Raw genomic sequence first — 17,208 nt, forward strand, 5'->3', positions numbered from 1 at the left:
ATAGCTATGGATAAGGTCACTAAGGAAAGATGCTTAAGGCAAACTGGGCAGGCTGGGTATGCTCGAGTTCTAGTGGACATTAATGCCAATGAAGAGATTCCTGATCACATAAAGGCTATTTACCCTACTGTTAATGGTATCCCAGGAAAGATGATTAAAATAAAGCTTGGTTACCAGTGGAAGCCTGTCAGATGTTCACATTGCAAGGTTTTTGGGCATGAGTATGGTTCTTGTAAGAAGAGACTTTAACTGAAGATGAAATTGAATCTAATAGAAAGAAGGAAGACGAAGACAGATTAAGGGAGGAGAAACTGAAGGAAAAAGTAGATGAAGGGTGGCAAACTAAGGGTAAGAACAATAAGGTCATCAAGAGTGTAGATGGTAAGCCCATTATCAAACAGCCACAAATCACTAATAAAAACAGTGGTGGAGCAAAGGTAAAGTCAACAGGTGCACAGAATCAAGGACAATTAAGTGGTAGTAATAACAAGGGTAGTGACAAGCAGGTTGGAAAAAGTAAGGTTTCAGGTAACAATAATAAGGGTAATGGGGAGACCTAGGTCAAGGTTGGTGACAAAAATAGAAGTAATAGTATTAGGATTGGGGACTCTAAAGGAAATAGCAACCAGGGTAATATGTCAGGTGGTGATGGTACCAAGAATGCAGGAACAGGAGGGAACAACACTAGGAGCAATGCAGCAAAAGGTAATGATAAGGATAATAGTTCTAGTCAAAATAGCTCAAAGGGTAGTGCAGAGGGGAATAAAGATAAGGGAAAGGGTATAATGGGTGAGAATAGTAACAAAAAGGGAACCACAGTGAAGCAGAACAAGTTTGGGGCATTAGTTGATGAATCAGATGATGAAGTTTCAGATGAATATGATGAGGAGTGGAAGCTATGGGAATCAAGAAAGGATTACCTAAAATCATGTGCCAACCCTAAGCTATTGCCATCAGGTTTAACAGTCAACACTTGGTCTAAAGAAGATAAGGAATTTTTCCAATTTTTATGTAAAAAGCAAGGCATTGATTTCTTTAAACCTGGCACCTGTTATGATTCTGAAGAGGAGGATGTGTTATCTGAAAATGATGGTACTGCTACTTTGATGAAGGATGTTGATATGAGTCCTAGTGAAGGTATTGTGAATGGAGATGGGTCCCACCCCAAAACTGTTCCCAATGTTTAAACTAGCATGTTGGAATATTAGAGGTATGAATCCTACCTCTAAACAAGATGAAGTTAAAAAACTAATAAGGAATAACAATTGTAGTGTCTGCTGTATTGTTTAGACTAGGGTCTTATCTAAAAAGCTAGACAAAGTTTGCAATTATGTGTTTGGTAATTGGTATAGAGCTGCTAATAACTCTAGTTGCTTAGGTGGAACTAGAATTGTTGTAGGTTGGGATCCTAATGAAGTAACCTGCAATATTATGCATCATACAGACCAGGTAATGTACTGTTTGATTGAGCAGATTAATGGAAATAAGAGGTTCTTTTGTTCCTTCATTTATGCCACAAACAATGACACCAGAAGAAAGAAGTTATGGGAAGAGCTATCAACCTTCAAAAATATTGTTAATGATAGCCCTTGGTTAGTCATAGGTGATTTTAATGTTAGTCTAAACCCTGAAGATAGATGTTCTGGCCATTCTGTTGTTACCAGTCCAATGTGTGCTTTTAGAGATTGTGTTAATGATATTGAGATTGAAGATATCAATCAATCTGGCCTCTTCTATACATGGAACCAAAAACCTCATGCCAAAGGTCCTGATGTAGGTATCTTGAAAAAGATTGATAGAGCTATGGGTAACCCTGGTCTCATTACTCATTTCCCTAGAGTTTTTGCAGAGTTCCAGCCATATGGTGTTTCTGACCATACTCCCATTGTCATCTCCTTTCCTAACATGGCTAAAAAGAAGGTTAAACCCTTTAGATTCAACAACCATTTAGCTGATAAACCTGATTTCCTGCCATTGATCAATGATGTTTGGTGTGAGCAAGTTACTGGATATAAGATGTTTTCTGTTGTGACTAAGCTCAAGAGAGTGAAGAAGCAAATGAGGAAGCTCAACACTATTAATGGTAATGTCCACAAGAAAGCTGCTATTTTGAGGGAGGACTTATTAATGGTGCAACAACAAATCAATGATGATCCTTGTAACATTCGGCTTAGGGAGGATGAATGTGTTCTATTCAAAGCTTATAAAGAAGCCATTGTTGAGGAGGAAAAACTCTTGATTCAAAAAAGCAAAGTTCAATGGTTGAGAGAAGGTGATGCTAATACTGCCTATTTTCACAAGGTCATCAAAGCCAGGAACAATAGAAACAGAATTGAGTGTGTCCAAGATACTAATGGGGTCAATTTTGTAGACAATAAGGTGCCTGAACAATTTGTTAAACATTTTGAAAGCATGTTGGGCACTTCTCATGATGTCTCTCAAATTGATAGACCAGAAGTCCTCTTTAAAAATAAACTTAATCTTGAGTCTGCTGAGTTTATGGTTAGAATGGTGGAAGATCAAGAAATTAAAGAAGCTTTATGGGATATTGATGAGTCAAAATCCCCAGGTCCTGATGGTTTCAATTCAAAGTTCTTTAAATCTGCTTGGCCAGTGGTGGGTGATGAAATCATTACTGCAGTAAAGGAGTTTTTTGTTAATTAATGGAAGGCTTCTTGGTGAGGTTAATGATACCTTAATTGCTTTGGTCCCTAAAACTGAATGCCCTTTGAAAGTGGGAGATTACAAGCCAATTTCATGCTGCAATGTGTTGTACAAAATCATAAGCAAGATCTTAGCTAACATAATTAAGGGTGTCTTAGATGACCTTGTTGATGAGAACCAATCTGCTTTTATCCATGGCAGGTAGATAAGTGATAATGTCCTTTTAGCTTAAGAATTGATGAGGGGTTATAACTGGAAGAAAGGTAAGGGTAGATGTGCTTTCAAAATTGATATTCAAAAAGCCTATGATACTGTGAACTGGGAGTTTATGAGAAGTATATTGAAGCATTTTGGTTTTCATCCTAATATGGTGAATTGGCTTATGGTTTGTATGTCTACTCCCTCTTTTGCCATTTCTATTAATGGAGACCAACATGGTTACTTTAAGGGTAAAAGAGGCCTAAGGCAAGGTGACCCTATTTCCCCATACTTATTCACATTAGTCATGGAGATCCTCACCTTGTGTATCAAAAGAAAGATTGAAGAGAGTGAAGGTTTCAAGTACCACCCTGAATGTCAAAAACTGGGTATCACTCATTTATGTTTTGTAGATGACCTTATGATGTTTTGTAATGCTGACTCAAGATCTGTCCAAATCTTGAGTAATGCTCTTAATGAATTCAGTAGTTACTCAGGTTTGAACCCTAATATGTCCAAAAGCACCACTTTCTTTGGTAATGTATCTGTTCAGCAGCAGGAAGAAGTGATCTCTATCTTACCTTTTGATGTTGGTTGTTTTCCTGTTAGATATTTAGGGTTACCCTTGATCTCCACTAGATTATATGCCAAGGATTGTACAAGTTTGCTTGAGAAGGTTAGAAAAAGAATCCAAGACTGGAAAAACAAATCACTGTCTTTTGCAGGTAGGCTTCAGTTAGTCAAGTCTGTCCTTATTTCTATTCAGGTTTACTGGATTTCCATGTTTGTCATTCCTAAGAGTGTGGTTTATGACATTGAGAAAATGCTGAGAAGTTTTCTATGGAGTGGTAATGATAAGGGTAAGGTAGTTGCCAAGGTGTCATGGAAGGATATAAGCTATGATAAAAGTCAAGGTGGTTTGGGAATTAGAGATATCCATTTATGGAATAAAACTTTTATTACTAAACATATATGGAACTTGATGTCTAATAAAAAATCTATATGGGTTAGATGGATCAAGGAAAATAGAATTGGTAACAAGAAGTTTTGGCTATGGATGGTGAAGTTGTGGAGGCATATAGTAGCTGGAGAGGTATTCTAAGAATCAAAGAGTCTGTTAGAAGCAATTTCTTTCATAAACTGGGTGATGGTAGAGGTACTTCCATATGGTATGACTACTGGCACCCCTCTGGTCCCCTGTGTAAACTTATGACTAAAAGAGATTTTTTGGCTAGTGGCCTATCATTAAATAGTAGCATGGATGAGATCATTGAGGGAAGTGTTTTCAGATGGCCTAACATTTTTATGCAGAGATATAATCATATTTTCTCCATTATGCCTACAATTAATGCTAATCAAAGAAATGAGGTCAAGTGGGTTTCTAGTGATGGTAAGCTTAATGAGTATAGTACTAGTAGAGCCTGGATGGATATGAAGATCAACAGAGAAAAAGTGAATTGGAGCAAACTAGTGTGGTTCTCTCAAAATATTCCCAGGCATGCCTTCATTCTTTGGGTTGCAGCAAATGAGAAATTGACTACTCATGACAGGCTTGAAAGTTGGCTGGTCAGTAATGACAAACTTTGTGCTTTCTGTAATCAAGTCAAAGACTCACACACCCGCCTTTTCATTGAATGCCAGTATGCTAAAGATGTGTGGGATCACTTCAGAAACAAAGCTGATTTGGATGATGTGATTGATATTGTGTATAATGGTGGCATTATGTGGATGGATCTGTTTAATATGCTAGCCAATAAAAAATGCAGTAAATCTATTTAGAGCATCATTAGAAGATTGGTGGTGGCTGCAATTATCTACCACATTTGGCAGGAAAGAAATGCTAGGCTTTTCAAAGCTAGCCAAAGGAATGTTGATACTTTATGTAAACACATTGAGGAGGTTGTTAGATTAAGGCTCATGGGGCTTAAAATCCTTAAATCTCATCTTTCTGTTATTGCAGCTGGTATTTGGAAGTTTAAAGTTATGGATGTCAACCAAAAATGTCAAAATGATAGCTCAGATCAATGACTTTGGTGTTGGGGAGCACTATTGGAGGTATTTGGGTAATTGGGATTTGGTGTGGGCTGGAGATATAAGGGGGAGATGGGTAGATGCAACCTTTATTTTTATTTTAAATTTTGAGTCTATCTGTGTCCTCTCTAACCCTAGTCAAACTGAGTCAAATGTCATCTTGTGTTATTTGTGTCACCTTGTTTTAAGGTTGCAATATAGGGGATGGGTGTTTAAAAATAAGGTGCTGGAGGTTAGCACTCTTAGAATAACCCTGGGAGATATAAGGTGGTGTCTTTTTATTTTCTATATTTATTTTATCACTTTTAAATTTCCTAACCCTAATTTTAGGATTTTGTGGAAGACTGTCTTTTTTAACAGTGGAATAGGCAAGGCATTGCTGAAATTGCTTGTTAGGAAGTGTAGAAGAAGTACTTTCATTTATACTTTGGGAAGGCAAGAATTGAAGATGCATTGCTTTGTGACTATTCACTATAGTTGTGTCAAGCCTGAGTCTTGTCATCATGGTATTGAGTCCTTGAGTCTGTCTTTTGAGTCCTGGGTTTACATATGGGGTATTGGAGTGATAAGGTGGAGCTGGGTAGGTTATACATCTGCTTTGAGTCACCAAAAGAGTCATTTCTTTTCTAGTAATAATATTCTTAAAAGGCTTATATTGTTTCATAAGCCTTACATAGAAAGAAATAAGTTTTTTATTTTTTGCAGATGCATAGGATTGGAGAAATTGGCATATATGTGTGGGTATGGTAGATATATTCTTTTTACTGGAGTTATAAGGTGGGTCATTACTAGTCTCTTTTTTCCCTTGAAGATTTTTGTTGAGCTTATCCTATTTTTTGGAGGTGAGATGGGGATTTGCAGGGTGAAATAGGCACCAGGGTTTGGTAGGAGAAGTCTTTCCCATTCATATTTGGTGTTTAGGGTGCTGTTTGTGATCTTTGCTTATGCCTCAGGCTGCCACATAGGTCATTCACTATATAACGGCCTATCAGGTGTGCATCAATCATCACACCTTCTTGTCATAGGTTCTTGGTCTAGAGGTCACTTTGCTTACTTACTTTGGCTTATGATGCATATAAAAGGGGAAAATGGAGTGATAAGGGTGTTTTGGGTAGGTCCCTTAAACTGTTGGCATTGTCTTGTGTCTCTTTTGTTCATATTTAGCAGACCTATTCTTGTTCATAGGCCTGTAAAGTTGTGTCACAATGTAAAAAATGGCCACAGTTATATAGGATTGGAGACATTGGTGCATATGTATGGGTTAAATACATATGTTCTTTTTAAAGGTGATATAAGGGGTGTCATTTTATGTCTCTTTTTTTCCTTGTTGCAAATTGTTGAGCTTTATCCTTTTCTTGGAGGTGAGATGGGGGTGCATATGGTGAAACAGGTCCCTAGGGTCTTCAAACTATGGTGTGGAGGGCTGTTAGTGACCAATATGCAGGCCTCAGGCTGCCAAAGTATCTTTTACCAGCATCAAAATGGTAATAAGTGGGCCCTACACCAGTTCTGGGGCCCACAGAGTCTAGGTTCAGAGGTCTGTGTCTGTTATTACCTGGGCGGGCCCACATTGGGTTGGGAGTTGGTGATGGATGAGCTAGGGTTTCTGCTGCTGCACTCAAGAACCCTAATTGTGACAAGTTTGACTTACTCGGGTCAAACTTATGATCCTGAGGATCCCTATTATCATAATGTGATGATCTTATGGAGCAAAGAGGTTTTTTGCATGATTTATTATTTTTATATGAGGATTAGGGTTTATGGTTTGACTCTGATGGTTCTGTTAGGGTTTAAGGTAAATGTTGACTTTTTTAGTCAAAGGGTATTTTTGGGTAATGACTGGTGTCTCAGCTTGGATTTGAGGTTTATGATGATACTCAAGAGAAATTTTGGCACTTGCAAGGTGTGTTCTCAGAATGTTGACAGACAGAATGCCTAGTCAAAGTTGTTATTTTTATTTATGTTGACTTTTTAAGTCAAAGATTTGATTGGGTTATAAGATGGTACACCAAGTTAATTGCTCCCAGTTTGATGTTTTTCAAATGGATGAAGGTTCAATGGTTGTGTAATTTATTTAATGTTGACCAGATTGGACTTTTAGTCAAACATGCTTACCAGAATATTGTAATGAGGTATTTTAGGGTGCTAAGATGCATATGCAGGATTTTGCTTGGTGTTCTGTTAATATTCAAGTCTAAAATGTGCATAAAAAGGTTTTGGAAGTATGAAGTCCACATCATTTTAGTTGCAGTAGATCCTGAAGATCTTTGGATGAATTTTAATATGATATGGCATTGGATTATTGTGATTTCTATTAGGGTGCAGCTGCATAGCAGTTTCAAGCGTGGAATCATGGGTTTTGATCATCATTTTGAGGGCAAAAAGATCAAATTTTTTAGATTTGGGACTGAGGTTAAAGGTATTGGGATAAGGCAGGTTCAAACGGCTCCTTTTGTAAATCTTTGGACTGCAGGGACCAACAAAGTAAATATGGTGCAGAGTCAGAGGTTCATCACTAGTCCCTTGCAGTTTAGAAGTTGTTGCACGGATAGTCCTTGGCAGATTCAAAAGGGTTACACCGTTAGTCCTTTTTATTGTGTTGATAGTCCTTTGTTTGTTATTTTATTTTGGTATTTTGTCACTGGTGATCCATTAGACGTCCACTAAAGTTTTGGCTTTTGTGTTCATTGTAAGTGTTTTGGAGGTCACTAAAATCTCCCCTCGGGCATGCCCGTTGTAATTGTACATTCTTTTTGCTCTTCTATTGGATTTTTCCGGGGCTTAGTCCCCTTATCCAAAAAAAAAAAAAAAAACCCTAAACCCTAAACCCTAAACCCTAAACCCTAAACCCTAAACCCTAAACCCTAACCCTTAACCCCAAACCCCTAAACCCTAACCCCTAAACCCTAAACCCTAAACCCTAAACCCTAAACCCTAAACTCTAAACCCTACGTGTAGTCTTGTGTTATTCCTGTTGATTTCCTTCAATCTCAGTCTTGAAATCATCAGGGAATGATCCCCCTGATCCTCTAAATCGAAATCCATCAAAAAAGCAAAAAAACACGACAAACCCTAATGTTACTGTTCCATCGATTTTGAGTTGTTTAGGTAAAGAAAACCTTGATCCTTTGATCAATGGTAATCGTACTAATGTCCAAAGCAGCCCTGGGGTATCGAATTTGAATAATTCCATAACTCGAAAGATTGTGGAAAAAACGGATGTCAACGTGCATGGGAATAATGTAACCCTAAAACCAGTGTTGAGTGATCAAGACATGGCTGATGTTGGGATTAGTGATGTTACGATCAACAATCTCCAATCCAGTGAAGATCCAAAAAAGAAGCCAATCGAGGGTGAAGAGCAACCAAAACCACAAAAGAATGTGCCTGATCACCAAAGCAAAATTATTTCGAACAAAAGATATCTTTGTGCTGTTATTGATGAGGTGTTTGAAGACCCTAAGCTGATTGAAGATGAAGGTAATAAGCTTCTTGCTGAGGCCTGTTGGGATTTAACAAGTTCATAATATACTTAAACCATTTTAAGAATTAAGAAAGCGGAAGCAGGTTAATTACCAATTTTAGACTTGTTAAACTTTAACCAATTAAAGTTAAATCCCAATTAGGATCAAGTTGTGATATATACTTACAAACTACAAGCAAGTAAAGAGATTATACCTACTCCAAGCTTGCTAGTAAATGATGAAGATGATGATGATGAATGGAGCTCCAAAAGTGTGAAACCTCAAGTTGTTATACCCCAAACTTATCACCAACACTTTGTACTTTGGTTAGGATTTAATCAACACTTGAAATTAAGCTTGCTCAAGGAAAAATGAACCTCTTTCTCCCTTGTAAACCCACGACAGTTTCAGCTCCAAGGAGAGGAGTGTGCAGTTTTTTTTCTTGCTTCTTTTTTAAGTGTATTGCTTGTATCTTTTGGTCAAAACCTTGGTTAACCTCTTAAGCATGTGCCTAAGGAATTGTGTTGTCTTAAAAGTGACAAAACAAGCATGGGGTGACTCCTTGAAACCCCAAAATCTGCACATGTATATTTTATAACCAAGCTTATATTTTATAAGACTTAATTTTATAAAACTTGTTATATATATACAATGTGCATTTGTTAAGTCATATATTTTATAAACCAATCTTATAAAATATAACACAACATAATTATTTAAACTTATAAATAATTAAATACAAATTATCCAAATAATTTATTTCAAGCAATAACATTTCAGAAAACCGATTTTCTAAAGTTCAAGTGTCGCGTATTTATTCAACGATCCAGTCGTTAAGATTAAATACATATAAAGTGTTGGTAAGTTTGTTATTGGGTATGACCCGACTTGGATCATAACATGTTAGCCACGTTAATTTAATATGTCTCTCGGGCATACGAAATACCTTCAATCTCCCACTTGCACGAGAAACATAAGAAATTAATGCAAGTGATGGATACAGCCTAACACACCGTCCATCACCCCTAATATGTTATGACTTTGTGCCATTCAATAACATCATCCCTTTCGAGTTCCCATTTCGAATATGATTAGGTGAATCTTTCATTATTTCCTTTCGTCCTAGATGTCATGTTAAATCCAAGAGATACAGAGTGATCACTCTCTTATAGATTTAACTTTTCAGGCCTTAGACATCTGACTCTCAACGAATAAGAGGGACAAATTCCATCTTGACTACATACGTCCTAGATATACACTTTGTAATATACCTGAGTTCTTCCTTATGTACTACCATGTTTCAGAATAGCGAAGAAAAGAATCAAGGCATAATACTCGGTGAATGTCAGAACCCAATATGTATCTCAGGTCAGAGGATACAATGATATTCTCCTTTACTCAAGATTACATGTGATCAACCACAAAAGTTCTATACAGTAATTCTTGAGAGCGGGTCTTCCAATATTTGTTTCCCACAAATATCTATGAACCTTGGTTGCAACCTTGCCCCACATTCAACCTATGAATGTATACCAATCCGAGTTCATAATAGTCTAAACCTCACACTTGTTCCCACAAATGTGATCAACTACGGAATTTAGAATAATAGTTTATTCATGGATGAAATATGCTAAATTGGAACATGACTCATAATTAAATTAATACCATAATTATATTAATGAGTTTGAACTAATTCGTTCCGTTACAATACATAAAGTAGATCAATTCCAATCACTAGAATATCGAAGCCCTAACGCACAAACATGTCCCTCATGTTTTGGCCCATGTAAAAGCTTCGTGAGTGGATCCGCAACATTATGATCTGTGTGAACTTTGTGAATACATATCTTTCCCTTTTCAACCTCATCCCTGATGTAGTTGAATCTCCGCTCAATGTGACGAGTCTTTTGATGAGCACGAGGTTCCTTGATTTGAGCAATCGCACCCTCGTTGTCACAAAAGATCTCAAGAGGGTCCTGAATGGAAGGGACCACTCCTAAGTCGTCGATGAATTTCTTCATCCATGCAGCTTCCTGAGCTGCCAGTGAGGCGGCAATGTACTCCGACTCTGTAGTGGATAACGCAACAACCTCCTGTTTCGAACTCTTCCAAGAGACCGCACCACCATTTAACATGAAGACATAACCGGATTGTGATCGAGAGTCATCTCGATCAGTTTGGAAACTCGCGTCCACGTAACCTTTTACGGCGAGTTCCTCCTCACCAGACCCATATATTAGAAACATATCCTTAGTTCTCCTAAGGTATTTCAATATACTTTTAACAGCAATCCAATGACTGTTTCCTGGGTTATTCTGGTATCTACTTGTCAAGCTTAGAGCGCATGACACATCCGGTCTAGTACATATCATCGCATACATGATAGACCCAATAGCAGATGCGTATGGGACTTTCTTCATTCTCTCTTGTTCATCTTTCGTGGTAGGACACTGAGATGAATTGAGAACGGTTCCTCTTTGAATAGGTACCAAACCTTTCTTAGAGTTTTCCATCTTGAACCTTTTCAAGATTTTATCAATGTATGTACTTTGACTTAAACCTATCAATCTCTTGGATCTATTCCTATAGATCCCTATCCCCAATATGTATTGTGCGTCTCCAAGATCCTTAATGGAGAAGCAACTCTTTAGCCAAGTTTTGACTCCTTGCATTGTGGTAATATCATTCCCAAATAATAATATATCATCCACATATAGCACAAGGAACATTATAGAGCTCCCACTAGCCTTCTTGTACACACAAGCTTCATCACCATTTTTAATGAAGCCAAATTTCTTTGCCTCTTCATTAAAGCGATGATTCCACATTCTAGATGCTTGTTTCAATCCGTAGATTGATTTCTTCAACTTGCATACCTTTTTAGGATTTTTCGGATCAACAAAACCTTCGGGCTGTACCATATAGACATCTTCCTCAAGATATCCATTTAGGAAAGCGGTTTTGACATCCATTTGCCATATTTCATAGTCATAGTGAGCAGCAATGGCAAATAATATCCTAATAGACTTTAGCATTGCCACTGGCGAGAAAGTTTCATCATAATCAACCCCTTGAGTTTGAGTGAAACCTTTTGCTACAAGTCTAGCTTTGTATGTATCCAAGTTTCCATGTATGTCGGTTTTCTTCTTGAAAAGCCATTTGCAATCAACTAGCTTGGAGCTAGGAGGTTGCACAACAAGTTCCCAAACTTGGTTTTCATACATGGATTGCATCTCGGCGTTCATGGCTTCCTGCCATTTATCTTTATCAATTCTTGATAAAGCATCTTTGTAGTTTGTCGGTTCATCCAAATCAACCGTATAGCAACCTTCCACGAGAAACCCATATCTCTCGGGAGGATTACTAATCCTACTAGATCTTCGAACGTCTTGTGTACCTTGATCATCCACTTGATCATTTTCAACATCATCATGTTGAGTACTAGTGCCAACCAATTGTGTATCATCGGCTTGATCTTGTACCTCTACAAGATCTATCTTCCTTTCACCATCACCTTCCATAAGGAACTTGGTTTCAAGGAATTCCGCTTTCCGAGCAACAAATACGGTTTGCTCGGATGGATCATAGAAGTAATATCCCATGTCATCTTTGGGATATCCTATGAAGATACACTTTGTGGATCGAGCATGTAGCTTATTTGCTACATAACGCTTAGGATAAGCTTCACATCCCCATACTTTCAAGTATGAAAGAGAAGGAGGTTTTCCAAACCACATCTCATGAGGAGTTCGTTCCACCTTCTTGGTTGGGGCCATATTTAAAATACGAGCCGCGGAGCTTAGACAATAACCCCAAAATGATAGAGGCAACGAGCTTCTTGCCATCATAGATCGAACCATATCCATTAGGGTTCGGTTCCTCCTTTCGGAAACTCCATTAAGTTAGGGTGTTCCGGGTGGAGTAAGTTGTGAGATAATCCCACAACTCCTAAGATGATCTTGGAAGGCATCGCTTAGGTATTCACCTCCTCTATCGGTACGTAGTACCTTAATTGTCTTATTGAGTTGATTTTGTACTTCGTTTTGATATTCTTTGAATGCTTCAAACGTTTCGTCCTTGTGTCTTAATAAGTAGACATATCCGAAACGACTAAAGTCATCAATGAAAGTAACAAAGTATCTTTCACCTTTCCTAGTCATGGGTTTAAAGGGTCCACATACATCCGAATGTATTAATCCCAATAAATCTTTAGCCCTTTCATAGGTCCCTTTGAAAGGTGCTTTAGTCATCTTGCCTTGTAAACAAGATTCACATACTTCAAACGAATCCATTTCATTTGATTTCAAAAGTCCATTCTTTTGAAGTGTATGTATTCGGTTCTTGTTTATGTGACCAAGGCGACAATGCCATAAGTAGGAATCACTCAAATCCCTTTTGAGTTTCTTGGTGCTTGTATGGTACATTGAGCTACTAGATGATGTGTCATCATGAACCAATTCATAAATTCCATTTGAAGGCGAAGCCTTGAAATAGAATACATTATCTTTAGAAACATGAATATCATCATCAATAAAATTAACAACGTAACCACATTGTTTTAAGCGAGAAATAGAAATAATGTTTCTACACAAATCCGGAGCATACAAAACATTTTCTAAAATAAGTTCCAATCCGCTTGGAAGCTTCAAAATAAAATCTCCTTGAGCTTTAACATGCACCTTTGCACCATTGCCCATATAGAGACTTGATGTTCCCGCCTTATGATCACTTCTTTTGAACCCCTGCAAAGAATTGCAAATATGAGTTCCACATCCAGTGTCTAATACCCATGTATTAGAAGAAGTAATACTTAGCTCTATATATACCATATATATATTACCTGAGGTTTGCCCTGCATCCCTCTTGTCCTTCAACTCCTTAAGGTAGACCGGACAGTTTCGTTTCCAATGACCCATCTCACCGCAACCGAAACATGGGTCTTCCTTGGGGTTTGCCTTCTCGGTTACCTTTTGCTTCTTGGCCTTGTTGATGGTTGGGGTAACCATCTTCCCCTTCCCTTTGCCTTGATAGGCGGGTCCTTTTCTCTTAGCCACCTTTGGCTTAGAGGTGTTACCTTTGGACCCACCTTGATCGATTGCTAACACGGGTAAAGCCCTTTTACCCATGCTAGTTTCCGCCGTTCTAAGCATACCGTGAAGCTCACCTATGCTCTTATCCATCCCATTCATATTGTAATTAATTACAAATTGATCAAACCTTTTTGATAGGGAATTAAGGATAAGATCGGTGGCTAACTCATTTGATATGTTTAGGTTAAGACGGTTAGCACGATCAATAAGGCTCTTCATTTTGAGGACATAAGAGGAGACGGATTGGGTGTCATCCATACGACATGCATGTAGCGCTCGAACCGTTTCGAAGCGCTCGACACGTGCTTGTTGAAGGAACATCTCCTTCAATTGCGTAATCATGTCATATGCACTATGATGTTCGAAATCCTTTTGGAGTTCGGGTATCATAGTCCCAAGCATTAGACAAGCGACTTGCACCGAATCGGCGCAATACTTGTCATAATAAGCCATGCCCTCTATATCTTCCTCATCCGGTTGGTCGGGAATAGGGTCCTCCAACACATACGCTTTGTCCTCAAGTTTGAGGACAATCCTAAGATTACGGAACCAATCCATAAAGTTCGTATGGTTGAGTTTGTCTTTCTCGAGGAGAGACCTTAATGATAGGTTGTTTAGGTTAAGTGGTGCATTTTGCATGTTGTTGTTATTTGCGGCCATCTACAAAATTTAACAAAGTCCTTTTAAGTATCGATTTTAAATTTAATAAACAATACCCTTTTATTTTTAATTGTTTTATTAAATCTTAGAATCCAACGGTAAATCAAATTTCGGTTAGGTGACCTTTATCCCGTTATTTGATTTAGCTAGGTAGTCATTTATGTGACAATTGCAATCCTTTTGCAACTTCTAAGTTATGGGATCATGCAATCCTTTTGCATGGCATATTTATCCCATCAACGCCTATTTGTTCCTCATGCTTCGGTGACCCTAAGTTCATGATTCCTAAATCAAGTCGTCCTTCTTGTGTAAACATGTAGACTTAACATACAAGTGGTTAGGTGACCTTTATCCCACATGTATGCGAAGTGTACCTTATTCATATTAGTTCACTCATGACGGTTAGGTGACCTTTATCCCATCAAGAGATTCCTAATATGTCTAAGTGTTTCCACAAAAGGATGGCGTTTAACTTGTTTACCTTGTTTTAGTTAAGGGATTTTAAGTTTTCATAAATTCTAGTTTAAGAAAACATTTGCCATACACCAACATGCATTTGGTGTATAGTTCATTATGAAAAGCCAATTTCATGTCTATAAACCATTTTATATATATGATCCTAATCATGATCTTAATAACCGTTTATTAATGTCCTTTTAGCCATTTTTAATTCAACCAATTAAATTGTCGTTTTGCATGTCGTTAATTAATGTATAATTTAACCAATTAAATTTCCATTTTGCTTGTTGTTAACTTGTGTGATTAACTTGTAGCATACAAACATACAATCCACAATCATACAATAAACAACCATGCATGCAAAACAAATATGTTCACAATCAAGCCATTTTGGTAGACATTTGTTTAGCCGAAAACAAATGCCACCGGATAAGGGGTAATTACACAAAGTAGGAGATTTCAAATCTCCCACTTAACCTTGCATCCAAATGCTTCTTCATGTGTTCTTCAAGTCTTCATCATTCTTCATCATTTTACAAAATATATCCTAATACATTTTGTCTAAAAATGAAATTACAACCTAATCTATTTTACATACCAAATATAAAATAAATTACATAACCAAATGAATTATTACATGCCAAATGAATAAATATTATTACAAACCAATTGAATAAATATCAATCAACCATGCATGCAACCAAACACAAGGTCAAGGCTTAGATTGTGAACATCATCAACATAAGTGATAGGCAATACAGAATCACAAGTGATTGGAAACACAGAATCACAAGTGATCTGCAACACAGAATCACAAGTGATTGGCAATACAGAATCACAAGTGATCGGCAACACAGAATCACAAGTGATTGGCAGTACAGAATCACAAGTGATTGGCAGTACAGAATCACAAGTGATTGGCAGTACAGAATGCAGAATCACAAGTGATCGGTAACACAGAATCAGAATCACAAGTGATTTTGGCCAAAATGACAACCACCCAAAACCGAAAATTTTACATTCTACTTCATGCATGTTCATAGAATGCAAAATTATAGTGGGTTTAATAACCATCTCGAAGCATATTTCAACAACTTCGGCTCTAGATACCATTGTTGGGATTTAACAAGTTCATAATATACTTAAACCATTTTAAGAATTAAGAAAGCGGAAGCAGGTTAATTACCAATTTTAGACTTGTTAAACTTTAACCAATTAAAGTTAAATCCCAATTAGGATCAAGTTGTGATATATACTTACAAACTACAAGCAAGTAAAGAGATTATACCTACTCCAAGCTTGCTAGTAAATGATGAAGATGATGATGATGAATGGAGCTCCAAAAGTGTAAAACCTCAAGTTGTTATACCCCAAACTTATCACCAACACTTTGTACTTTGGTTAGGATTTAATCAACACTTGAAATTAAGCTTGCTCAAAGAAAAATGAACCTCTTTCTCCCTTGTAAACCCACGACAGTTTCAGCTCCAAGGAGAGGAGTGTGCAGTTTTTTTTCTTGCTTCTTTTTTAAGTGTATTGCTTGTATCTTTTGGTCAAAACCTTGGTTAACCTCTTAAGCATGTGCCTAAGGAATTGTGTTGTCTTAAAAGTGACAAAACAAGCATGGGGTGACTCCTTGAAACCCCAAAATCTGCACATGTATATTTTATAACCAAGCTTATATTTTATAAGACTTAATTTTATAAAACTTGTTATATATATACAATGTGCATTTGTTAAGTCATATATTTTATAAACCAATCTTATAAAATATAACACAACATAATTATTTAAACTTATAAATAATTAAATACAAATTATCCAAATAATTTATTTCAAGCAATAACATTTCAGAAAACCGATTTTCTAAAGTTCAAGTGTCGCGTATTTATTCAACGATCCAGTCGTTAAGATTAAATACATATAAAGTGTTGGTAAGTTTGTTATTGGGTATGACCCGACTTGGATCATAACATGTTAGCCACGTTAATTTAATATGTCTCTCGGGCATACGAAATACCTTCAAGGCCACCATTACAGAATCTATTGTTGATCCCTCAGGAAGCCTGGTATCTAATAAAAAAAGAAAAAAAGTTGTCTTCTTGAAAGCCAAACATAAATTTATTAAAGTGGATGATTATGGAAATGTCACACTGTTATGTGATCTCATTAGTGATGCCCATGCTCCAAATATTGAAACTTTGGTCAAATTGAAGGATGCTTCTAATAGTGTTACTCCACAAACCAAGAAGACAGTTAATAGGCTTATGAGAAAATGGCAGGCAAAGAATGCTAAGGAAGCAAAGGATTATCTTCTTCAAGCCCCTTACGGTGTTGGAAGGAATGATGTGGTAATCAAACCTAAGGCAAAAGCTGTTAATGTGGCCAGAAAGCTTGTTATGCAACCAGAGCTAACAAAAAACCCTCAAACAGCTAGTTTATTCATTGAACAAAAACCCCGAGAAAAAAGATTCATCTTATATTCAAGTATTGGATGTCAATCCTATTGTTTTTAAGGCTGGCACAAATACTAGTGAGGATACTGATATGGTGGTTGAAGAAGGCAAAGTCACAGAAGGAAAGTATTTTGCTTCTGCTGTTAGTAAGGAGGGTAATGCAACCCTTAAATTTGCTTTAGACCA

Source organism: Rutidosis leptorrhynchoides, chromosome 2 (assembly GCF_046630445.1).
Source record: "Rutidosis leptorrhynchoides isolate AG116_Rl617_1_P2 chromosome 2, CSIRO_AGI_Rlap_v1, whole genome shotgun sequence".
Taxonomy (NCBI): domain Eukaryota; kingdom Viridiplantae; phylum Streptophyta; class Magnoliopsida; order Asterales; family Asteraceae; genus Rutidosis; species Rutidosis leptorrhynchoides.